This window comes from Danio rerio, chromosome 12 (assembly GCF_052040795.2).
Source record: "Danio rerio strain M-AB ecotype USA chromosome 12, GRCz13ab, whole genome shotgun sequence".
NCBI lineage: Eukaryota > Metazoa > Chordata > Actinopteri > Cypriniformes > Danionidae > Danio > Danio rerio.
In genome coordinates, this window is record NC_141032.1 from 40,738,362 (window position 1) to 40,751,140 (window position 12,779).

At 34.3% G+C, this 12,779-nt stretch overlaps 1 long non-coding RNA gene across 1 annotated transcript; it reads left to right on the forward strand.

The window, feature by feature from the left end:
* The first annotated feature begins 8,313 nt into the window (after nucleotides 1–8,313).
* On the forward strand, nucleotides 8,314–11,350 carry LOC147841461 (uncharacterized). The gene is made up of 2 exons (XR_015504812.1): nucleotides 8,314–9,170; nucleotides 9,804–11,350. It is a non-coding gene; the product is annotated as an uncharacterized LOC147841461 (long non-coding RNA).
* Nucleotides 11,351–12,779: the final 1,429 nt, after the last annotated feature.

Consider the following 12,779-nt stretch of genomic DNA (forward strand, 5'->3'; position numbering starts at 1 on the left):
AGCTTCTTGCCGTAATCCTTCCCTCTTGCTACAGCAGCACACCTACAGTCATTACACTGAAACACTCCACTGATGCACTAAATTGGTGTTTTGGCAACAAAAATATTTCTCATCAGAGGGTTAGACCTTTTCAGACAGTAATTGGAACGGTACAATATTGTGTTTTAGCTGGCCTGCGTTCATCCCATCAGCCTCTGAGCTCCAGGACACCACAGCTATACTCATTAAATTCATCGCCATATATAATGTCAGCCTCTTTAACACATTGTGGAGTGCAGCTTGGCGACAATCTTGTACTGCTCAGAAGGAAACTGCATGGAATGATTATAAAGAGCCTTACAAAATTAGTTTGAATTTTCAGTTACAATTTTGGCTGCAGACAAATAATGCTTAACCTTTTGTGTATGTTTATTTAGCCCATGTTGCTACTCCTTTTCACACTTCAAATCCAAATAGCACTCATTAGCTGAAATCTGGTATCACACAAGTAATTAAAAAGTTTTTGGCTTCCTGTGGGTCTCTGAAATGTTTCAAACATGTCAGTAGTTAAACGTCTGCTTTTATAACGCTCGCTCACTGTTACATGTCTTGCAGTTTATAACAATTCATTAAAGTAATGATTGCGGTCATGAGATTAATGGCACCGTGACAGTCGCTCCGTCACATTAAAACCCTGTAAAAACTTCCACATGCTAGTTTTTTTTCTTTAAATCACTGTCAAGACTGTAATGTTGCTCATTAGCATGTGAAGTTATTAGCTCTTCTTCAGAGGCCGTTGTTTTGTTTAATTGTTCAAAGAAGAGCAGAGTGACAAGGCAGCCACTGTTTCTTGTGCATTTGATTAACATGATGAACCACTGCTTTAATCTGTGGAAATGCAGACGGTTTAATTTTCTTTAAAGTAGTATATATTTAATCTGCCTTAGGTTGGTTCTGATTGGAATTGGCCTTAGAATTGGTTCTGGTTATATTAGCATACACAAATTATTTTTGCTGTTTGTTCAAACTTATTTTAAATGAGTTGAAACAACAACTCTTAAGGCTCGTACACACCGGAATGCTTTTTGTTTGCGTTTATCGTCAGCGTTTTTCAAGACATTTCAGGACCCAAGCGATTTTTCACTGGCGTCGTGCAGAAGAGTATGCAAAATCACTTGACGTTAGATGGCGCTACACAACTTTAAGCTTCTGACACCCGCTTATAACACAGAAGAAGAAGACAAAGTTGTTATGGACAATGCTTGTTGTTATGGATGGTTCAAGTAGCAGCTGCAGCTCTAGCGATGAAGAAATGATTATTGTTCACCAGTGCAATAAGCAGCTCCACGTTCACATCACCTCAGGGCATCTTCTTCAATGTGCGCTCGCATTGATAGTTTTGCGATTGAGCGCTTCCAAGTGCTGCTTACTGTAACTTCAGCAGCTCCATGCACGTGAACAAAAGTGCCAATCTGATATGTGGAGAAGGTTTTAACGCGCCGAGCCAAAAAAAAAATATATATATATATGAGCATGATGTGTTTTTTTTTTTTTTAAATGACACTTTTATGCCTACCGTTTTGCACGTTGGTGTGGACGATCACATTGACACCCTTTATTTAGTCACAAGGCGTTAAACGTAGATAGAAAACAGGAGCAAAAAATGTTCACAGCCTTTTAGGTTTTTTTTGGGGGGGGGCAATTTAATTGTTTTATGTTCAGTCGACCTAAATTTATAAAAACAAAAGTTTTAATTCATGAAATCGATTTGTGTTGAAACTTTGGTGTCGAAAGATTCAAAAACAATTCGTGTTGGGATAACAAAGTAAATGTGTGGAACTCATTATTTACAGACAGCCCTTAGTGAGAAGCAGCTATTTATTTTAGCTCCACCTTCTATTCAAAATAGAGCTGGGAGGACAATCTCATTTGAATTTAAAGTGACGGTCTCCAAGATGGCACAATTAGGATCAAAACCTGAAAGGGGCAGATACAAAGAGTTATAAAAGTTTTTTTTTTATGAGGTATTTTGAGCTAAAACTTTACATATACACTCATTGGACATTTTGTAAAAAGGGATATAATAGGTTCCCTTTACATATTAAAGTACTTTTAAACTATTGTTTGCTCATTTGTTTTGTTTGTTTTTCTGGAAAGATATTTAGAGCTGTACTAAATAATGAAAAGAAATTAATATGAATATTTAGTTACAAATATTCAGTAGACAAATAATGCTTAAGGTATTGCACACTGAATTTTCATATGCATTTTTTTGTATTCATATGCTAAAAAGTCATCATATAAACCAAATCTTGCACACTGAGTCTGATGCATAATAATTCATCCATTACAAATAAACAAAGTCATTTCAAGCAGTGATACTTTGTTCTCCTCTCTTCTCCAAAGTAGAGAAAGAAAGAGGAATAGGCTTCATATTGTGTTCATCCAACACTGCATAGAGTATGAGAAGTATAGAGCTGCACTATGATTATCCCAAAATGCATAGTTTATTTCAGGAAATCAGTGGAATTTTGATACATTGCTTATAGTACTTTACACATTTACGTACATAAACAATTCTTGTACAGAGACTGTAGACATTATAATACAGGTAGATGGCGGCCACCATGATGTGTCGGTGCAACAGAATGAAAGCGGACGATGCTTTCTATTATAATGTCTATGGGCAGTACGTAAAATGTATGGACACTAACTCATAAACACTGACACACATCAAGCAGCAGCAGAGGAGAGGTGCACTAGTCACTGATCCCAGCATATGGGGTTCTCAATTGTCCGCCACTTTTTTTGTCTTTATTTTATTCAGTGTTTGTCATAAAGTTATCTGTAGCTCAAATGATGGAATTGTATGATGGCTCTGAAATGGCAAAACACCTCCCAAACTGCATTGTTAGATGCGAAAAGGAAAAAAAAAAAAAAAAAACGTTTTTATTTATTTATTTATTTATTTTTAAAATGTCAAATTAAATTTTCAGAGGCATTATGTCAATACGATTCACACTTTTTTTTTTTTTTACATGCAAGTATTACAGACAAAAGTTTGGATTTAGTGTGCAATAACCATATATATATATATATATATATATATATATATATATATATATATATATATATATATATATATATATATATATATATATATATATATATATTTTTTTTTTTTTTTTTTTTTTTTTATCTTTTATTTTATTTTTTTTATTTATTTATTTATTTTTTATTTTTATTTTTTTTAAATAATTGCACAAAACATATAGTTATACAACAATATGGCATCTGTTATAACAGCAAGACACCTCTAACTCCATTTAGTTTTCTTATTTGTGACATATCAATATTGGATTTCACTATGTTCCAGTACAGGTAAAATATAGTTTGGCAGAGTGTCAGAAATCCTTTAATAAATGCAGATACAATAATGAACATGTATAACTGCAACAACTTATTTCCGTTTTAAGCATGCTATATATACATTTCTATTAATTTATATACTGTAAGTAAATAAGCTCAGCACTTCCTACTGACAATAATATTGTTGTCTGTATGCAACGACAAGGCGACAACAGCAGATGTGAACTAAAACACACCATGTGTTGCTAAATAAGATAGATTCTTGAATTGTCATCAGTCAAGATGATTTCAAAAAAAGAGCCATCCTGTTTCCTTTAGCTCGCTCTATACTTTTTCACTTCCACGGACCCCCCCTCCACCCTCGCTTTATTTATTTGCCCAGGTCTCATTCAATTGAGCGAGAGATCCCTCCATGAAAAGGGCAGACTGCCAAGCCACGGCGACTGTGACAGAGCAATGCATTAGGACATTAAGACACCCACTCCCTTGCTGAAAATCAATCACACACTTCTGCATGCATTATGGGCAGAGAAGGGCACCCGGCAGATTGCTTACTACCTCCACGTCTGCAGTCGAGCCAGCCCTACCGCCATGTCCTTTTCTGTTTTTATCATCCCCCTGTTGAAGACGAGGGCTGGGACCCGAACACGCCAAATGTCTCTTACTCAGGTGAAGAAGCAGCTTTGGCTGGAAGGTTGTTATCTTGAGACTAGCAGGGCAGCCTGGGTGTTTTTTTTTTTATGAGATTAAGCCAAAGCATGTGCAGACTGTAGGAGTTATAAGTGCAGTTTTCACAAACAAAAAGGAAAAATACACGTCTTCCCTGCTGAAAAGACTAGCTTATACCAGCAAGAATTTCCATGGCTGGTTTGGCATTTGTCTTGCTGGTGGACCAGCATAGCAAAACTTTGTATATCTACATATAAAAATGCATGTACTAAACAACAGAGTAAACAGAACCTCAAAACATTGCAATATGTGTCTAGATGATATGCAAACCACGTTTCTCAGATGACTAAAACTAGCCAACTTCTTTCTAGTAAAGATTTCATGCATAATCAAAGTAAAGACATTTACGTTGACATGCAGGAATAATATAATGTGGGGATGATCTTCACTGATGCGTTTATGAACAGACACGTTTCAGTACATTCATGTTGTTTCCACACACGTTCAGGATTATATATTGATTTGTTATGTGCATGCTGCTGAGTTTAGTCATTCTGAATGCATCCACATGCTGTAGATGTGCATACATATATGAATTAGTTATTAGATGTCCTTTTAAGAGTCTCAAAGTCTGCATTTTTTTTTGGAAAGATGCCTACATTTATCTTGAAAAAGCTTGTTTTAAGCTACAAAGAAAATACAGTTTTGAGAGAATCTTTCGTTAGCTGCATATAGCAAATACTAATATCACTGGGATCAATGACAAGATCATATACACATACATATATACACAATCATCTGTTGAACTGCATCCCAATTATCACAAATACTGCGGAAGACCTAGTGTAACCTGTATGGACCCAAGATTTTTATAGAAATCAGTCAAGTTTGGTGAAGGACAAATCATGGTGTGGGGTTACATTTAGTATAGGGGTGTGCAAGAGATTTGCAGAGTGAACAGCAACATCAACAGCCTGAGGTATCAGGGCATTTGTGCTGCCCATTACATTATAAACCACAGGAGATGGCAAATTCTTCAGCAGGATATTGCTGCTCATGTTTCAGCCTCTACATCAAAGTTCTTGAAAGCAAAGAAGGTCAAGGTTTTCCAGGATTGAACAGTCCATTTACCAGACATGAACATTATTGAGCATGTCTGAGGTAAAATGTAGGAGGAGGCAATGAAGATGAATCCAAAGAATCTTGATGAACACTGGGAGTCCTGCAAGAATGTTTTCTTTAACCATTCCAGATGACTTCATTAAGTTGAGTCATTTCAGAGATGTAAGGATGCAGTCCTCCAAGCTCATGGGAGTCGTACAAAATATTAATTCTTTTCCCACTGCACCATGACTTTATATTCTGTAATGTACATTATTTCTATTAAGTGACAAGACTATTGTCTAAGCAAAGTCAGACCTTACTGTCCTAGTTAAATCTTAAATCAAGGTATCATCATATTTTATTTTGATAAAATAAGCGTAATCTAGAGGCCTTTGCCTGTCAGATAAGCCACTTCTGATGCCAAATGATCAACTAGAAGTCAAGTTATTATTTGTTGTTCCTAAGACATGAATAGGCAACAAGACAGCATGTATGTATGTATGTATGTAAGTATGTATGTATGTATGTATGTATGTATGTAAATCCCTTCTTGAGAGTTTACAGTAACAGATTCCAAATGCAAATAGCACACTTTTTCTCTGCTCATTGTAATTGAGATAATGAGGGTATAACACACAACTGGCCATGGAACAGCTGAGAAGCCAATTGTCCAACTACTTTTGGACCCTTAACAAGTGGGAGGCACATACGCAAACTGTTTTGATTCCTACTCCATTCACTTGATTTGGATGTAAATACCCTCAAACTAAAAAAGCTGACAATCTGCAATTAAAGCACGTCTTGTTTGTTTGATTTGAAATCCACTGTGTTGGTGTCAAAAAAAGCCCAAAATATTAGAATTGTTTGGATGTCAAAATATTTATGGACCTAACTATACAACGTTGATTATACATTCAAGTCTATTGATGCCCCTACGTTTTATATCCAAGGTCTCAAATACCCTAAATAATTTTCATGTACAAATATAAGTTTTATTACAACTTTTTTTTTTTTTGTAATCTGTGCTCAGCTATTGATTTTTCAGTTATTGAAAATGATAACATTGGATTTTTGTTCGTCTATTGCCCTGTAATACCACAAACTAGCCAGTTGTAACCATTATAATAACCTTAGTGTCAAAATAGTATTTTTATTTTTTATTTTTGTCAAGCTATTGAAATGCTTGTCAGTCCTGTGTTAGAACTATGTAAAACTTTCTAAATAGCTAAGCACTATATATAAATGTCTAGTGGTCCGATGAATGCATTTAGCTCGACAAATAAAATTGAGTGCACCTGTTCTGTGTCATTTGTTCTCATAAGTCTTTTTATATGGTTACAACTGCTGAAGGTGAACAACGGAGAGAGCAGATGAGTTGAGGGATGAACAAATGTACCAGCAATTGCAAAATGTTGGAGAAAGTGGATAAAATAGACCCTGAAACAGCGAAATTACAGTCTGTGGCAGCACCTGATGTCGAGGCTGCTTATTTACATGTAGATTGGATCTGGGCCACCTTGCAATACATCATTTTTTACTGCTGGATATAGTGTATGTTTTTTTTTTTTCATCCAAACTCCATTCATTTTATTAGTGTTGGGAGTCTTTTTCAACTTATTCGACTGGCTGCTATATTGTGTTATGTAGTGTTGTTTATGCATATGCTTGTTGTCCAACCTGTATTCGATGACTGAAAACTGTTAAAAATGGGTTATCATGCACAATAAGAATTAATACAGAATATAGTCATAATTAAGGGTGGGATGAGATTTCAAAATGTCTCGCCTTCGTCTCATGGGATATGCGTCATGTCGCAGTACTTCTAGTCAAAATATAAGCATAGTTACTAAATTTTGCTAATAAGTGAAGTTGAAATGAAGGTTGAGTTATAATTTTCACTTTCTTATCCAGTTTTTTGACACAATAATCAAATTAGTTTCTAATATCTGTGTGCGGTTGTTGGAGTTGAATGTTTTGTTGTGTTCAGGGATTTCTCTGTGGAGCATCAGACCTTTGGTTTATTTTTAGCAGAGGTAATTATGCATCCTGTGTTTCCATTCATTATATGCTTCATTGTTTGCTTCATTAATCAAATCCCCACATTGTCAGAATATGATGTTTTGTTGAATATTTGAAGCACGGTCAATAGTTACTGTTTTAAAGATGCGAAGACTGGTCATTCATCAGCTTCATTAAGTCCAGTTATCACATAAAAGAAACATGAAAATAGTCATTTAGCAGATGTTTTTTCTATCATTTATATAATGGACTTCTGTATAATGACAATTATGATGTTTACTCTATGCACAATGTGTTTGTCAGAGCCAATTGGAACTAAACATAAACATTTAGAGCTTTTTATAATGTTGATTTCTATTTAAAAAGTGGCACAATGGCTCAGTGGTTATAGCTCAGTGGATGTCTCGCAGCAAGAAGGTCACTAGTTCAAGTCCCGGCTGTTTATCTGTATTGTTCCTAAGGATATATTATTTAATAATTTGGGAAATGTATGACTTGACTTTGGCTTAAAGCATTTTTTATTTTATTTTTTGCTTAACTAAATCAATTTCACAAAATACAAGATGTTCATTCAAGTTTATTTCATACTATAATTTATAGTAAAGAAGAATGAATACTCAATCTATCTCACCACATTAAAGAACATGAAAACACGATTTATTGTTTAAATCTCAATGATTAGTGTCACAGTGTAAAACTAAAAGACACTGTGACTAACAAACACACATCACATTGCACTCATACATAAAATACATACTTTTAAACATGGACCTTTGTGTTATTTGTATTGTGCATGTGTGTGTTTGTGTAATGTGTATATGTTGTTTTTTTCTGTCCAGATTAGCATTGTGTTTATGTAAAAATTTCACTTATGTCAAACAATAGCCCATATTAACACTGAAATAACCACAGACACATTTTCTTTCAAACTTCATTTATTAACCAAACATAGAGAGTTTACATATACTTACCATTTTCCATTTCTCAGCACCAAACCTGTTTAACTCTCAAACAAAGCCATTTATACAGATTTTTCCCGCCTTCACTTTGGAGCAGCCATTTTCCATAACATCATCAGGGTCACAACCCCCTGGTCAGTAAATAAAAATCACAGTTTTGTTGTTTAAATTTGTATTGGTTATTTGTTGTGTTGTATTTTGAGTTTTGTATGCATATTCATTTACTTGCATTAATTTATATTTCTGTTGAATGTCTTATGTATTTTTTTGTCTACATGGTAACCCACTACCAGTAAAATGGTTTAACCCATGGGCGGGGCCAATACAATAAAATGGCCCCAAACATTCACTTGGTGTGGGTAGTTGTAGGAGAAGGTTGTTTGTGGCAGTATTGTTAACAGATTTTGTTCAGGTCATTTACTTGATTTAGCTGAACAAGCCTATATATACATTGTAAATATTGAATAGTCTATTTTTCTTTATTGTTATTTTGTCACTTTCACCTTTTTGCTGGATTTTTGTTTTCACTTTGTGTAAATAAATCACTCTTCACTTTCACCAGTGGCTTCTGTGACACTTTTTTGCCTCAATCCACCCGGTCAATCGTAACAATTAGTATTGATCATAATGTTATTTGAGGATTTATTGCAGGGTTCAAAAACTCAATGCCTCATGTTTATATGCAAGGATAAATCAAATTATTGGATAAAGATTTTTTTTTTTTTTTCTGAAAAGTAAATTTAGGATGATATTCTTTAAACTGAACAATGTGATTAGTTCTTCACTTTAACAGTGATGATGAATCGCATATTAAGTCTTAAATGATTAACCATTGAGTATGGTTCAATTTCACTACCCTTTCATTGTGTTGGTTGTTGTTTTTACCTCATTGATTTCCATTACAATTAAATGTTTTGAATACAAACCCCTGACACCTTATAATCCAACTCGGGCTCATTCTCATTATGTACCACTATATACATTTATGGATTTCTTGAATTTTTTTTTTTTTTCATGAATCTACCAGAGGCTGATGTGTATGCTTTTTGGGATCTAAAATTTCTCTTGCGAGTGCCATTCGTGCCTGCTGTTCTCATGTAAATCCACCAGAGGCATACTGCACTGAATGACTGACTGACTGACCGACCGACCTCTGGAACCGTTCTTTGCAGGACTCATCCCCCGTATTTGTGGTAGACACTGCTTTGCGTCTCAAATCTTCTGACGTATGTGAGGAGCCACTGGAAATTTAATTTCCTTTGCACTTCTCCATGTATGCTACTTTATCATTTTAGTTGCATAACTGTCCACTGCTGGTCATGTCTTTCTGGTGTTAGATCATTTTGTGCTGTACCGTGCAGTACTGCAGCATTGTATGTGATCACGTTCATTCACTCGTGCATTCCTAGTGGCCACATCTGTAATCATGCATTCTTGATTGGTGGTTTTCCCTGTTAAGAAGAGATAAAATTAGTCATTTTTACTGTTTTAATAAAACAGCCACCGACATAACAAAATGATGGTAAATGTGCATTGACAAATATTGACATTGTTGACATTTTCTCAAAATAGTTATCACCAAAAATCATTCCATTTGCTGAAACACAAAGTTGTGGCCAAATTAAGACTGAAAAATCACCCCTTAAGTGCATATAAACATCTCCAACACCACCTAAGGATAACACTTGTTACTGTGCTTCAAAGTTTATATGGTAAAATCACATCTACATGTATATGTTTGATATAAACTCCTGCAAATGAATTATCAGCATACATCGAAAAAGCAGTTGAAGAAAACCCAGGATTGAAATGGATATTGCTTTCCACTCCCCGCTTTGCTTTCTTTGATAAAGCATGAAACAAATAAACAGCCCATAGTAGTAGACTGTAACTTAAGTCATTCCTCTATTACTTTGGTCATTGAACTGAGACGGTTGCTTTGATTCCTGCTGTGAAAGGCAGAACTCCATTTCGGATAAAGCCATATGAAGGAAGGAGCAGGTGAGAGAGAGCGGCACAGTTGAAGGGAGTGACATGTTTTACCTGTCTTGGCACGTTTACTACCGCTTTATTTCTGTGGCATCTGGATGAAGAAAGCTGAGTCGGTGATAGAAGTAAATACGTGTATGTGTGTGTGTGTGGAATAGAGAGACATTTTCTCTTGGATCACAAACCACTTACTGGCAAAGAGACAGGTTCAATCTCGAGTTTATGTGACCCAATTGAGTGAATCAACCTCTGCTTGCCTCAAAGCACTACACTTGTAATAATGCGAACGCGTGACTCGGATGGTTTGTTGTGGTTGGTAAATGGTAAATTAGATGGTTTGTTACTTCAATCTAAAAGTGGCTTTGTAAATATCACCAAAAGAGGACTGTTTTACCTTAGAAAGGACATGAACTGCATTACTGTCAGATACTATATAGTTGACACTGGATCATCTTTTGTTTTCAGTCTTGCTAAAAAAAAAAAAAAAAACAGCTGAAAACCTTTCATTTTACTCTATATATGACTGATGGAAAGACCTACAAAGAAAATGGTCTTATTTCTGCAGAAGTGGGTTATTGTTGTACGATTGCATCATAATGAGACACAATCTAAAATGTGTTGTCATCAGCTGTTTTAGGAGACACTTACCGGGTGTTTATTAGAATACAATAACCACTTATTTGCCAAATATTAACAAAAAATGGATTTCTGAATTCATGACCCATTTAGGATAATTGATTGGTTGTTTTAGTCATACACGACAAAAAGACAAGCCTAAAATCCAACAGAAATTTTACCCAAAATAGTTTCAGATTATTTCGTGAAGAGAAATCAGTATTTGACTGTAGGGTTGTGCCGATCGACGATAGTATCGTGTATTGACGATAGGGAAAGATATCTCCAAGAGCTGAAACCTATGACGATTTTAAAGACAATATTTAGCTCGTTTCGCATTAATGTATATCTATTGCATGTTTTAAGTGCATTATTTAATAAAATGAATAGTATTATTATTTTTAAACATCACCATTTATAATAAATTTAAATAATATGAAAAAATGAATCATTTCGATTGCTTTCTTGCGCTCTCTCTCTCTCTTTCTCTCTCTCTGTGTGTCTCAGCAGCAGCAGTTGAAGTGCGAGCTGCACATGAGGGCACAGCCACATCTCATAGCAAATTAGTTTGCAACTTTGTTGCCTAAAAATAATAGGCTAAATAACAAAATTAGAATAAATTAACAAACAAGTTAAATAAAGCGATTTGTAAAAAAATAAAACAACTGAAGAAGAAAATGAAAGAATTCTGAAACCAGCTCAAATGTTCCCGAATAAGACGTGTTGTGGTCGTTGATCATTTGAGACTTTTAAAACAGCACTCCCACAAGATTCTCTCTTGCTTTCACAAAAAAACTATTTATATTTTATATCCGTTATTAATAGCCTATTAAAGTTTTAAGGGGGCTTATAGACTATATTTTCAGTGCATGCATTGACTGCTCCTTTAAATACATGGAACATACTTGTCTTATTTGTGTTTAATTCGATAGAATGATGAAGACAGACATGCGCATTATTCAGAAAATAACCTGTTTATTTAATTTAAAAATATGTTAGTCCTATATCTATCTATATAGAGTATTAAAATATATTTTAATTATTTAAACTAACCTATTTTAAATTAAATTACAATATGTATTTTACCATTCGTTTTGGCATTAAAGAATTATTAAACCAATTATGAATAACTTATCAAAGAACATTTTACTGAACTCAGTGATAAGTTTTAGGTCAAATAGGCTATTTAATAATCACGTCTATTAAATAAACCACGTCTAAAATGAAACTTATCAGAAAACATCCATGATCCTCTACCCATCTTTGCTCTTAAAGAACTTGACCTTTCTTGGATGCTGCTTTTGTACCAAATTATAATCGCAATCGCTTGTTGACATCACCTGTTTCAAATCACATCATTTAACCAATTTATATGATACAATAGTCCTGCCTCAACATTTTTTTTTTTTTTTTAATGCGTTGCAGTTTTGAAAGACAGGAAAGGATGTAGATTTACAAATAAAGTTGACCAAACAAACCATGAAATATTTTTTTAATATTGTCTGCAATGAAATGCAAGTTGAACTAAATTTGAAAATTTAATTGATTTTTTTTTTTTTTATTAGCATTTTCCATCCTGTTCCAACTTTGATGTTCCAACTTTTGATTTTGGGTTGTATAAAATGTACCATTAAAGAGCAAACTATGATCAAATTAATTTGTGTACCAATACAACTGTGACTTGCTGTGACGTTTCCATCAATTTTTCTTTCCTCAGGCAATCCATCTCATGAACACTTGATAGTAATAATTGTGGAACAAACATCACTACTTGCCATACACTTTATACACATATACACTTATTTAACAACACACTTTACATGCCAATTTGCACATAACAGTTGCACATATAACATTGTATATAATAATATACTGTAGCTCTACATACTCTTGTCCATTTGTATATTTGTATTCACTACTTACTGCTTTTTTATATATTTATTATCTGTTTATTGTCCTGTCTCTATAATTCTGTTGCACTGTAGAAGCTCTGTCACAAAATCAAATTCCTCATATGTGCAAACATACCTGGCAATAAAGCTCTTTCTGATTCTGATTCTTTGGATAGAAAAATGA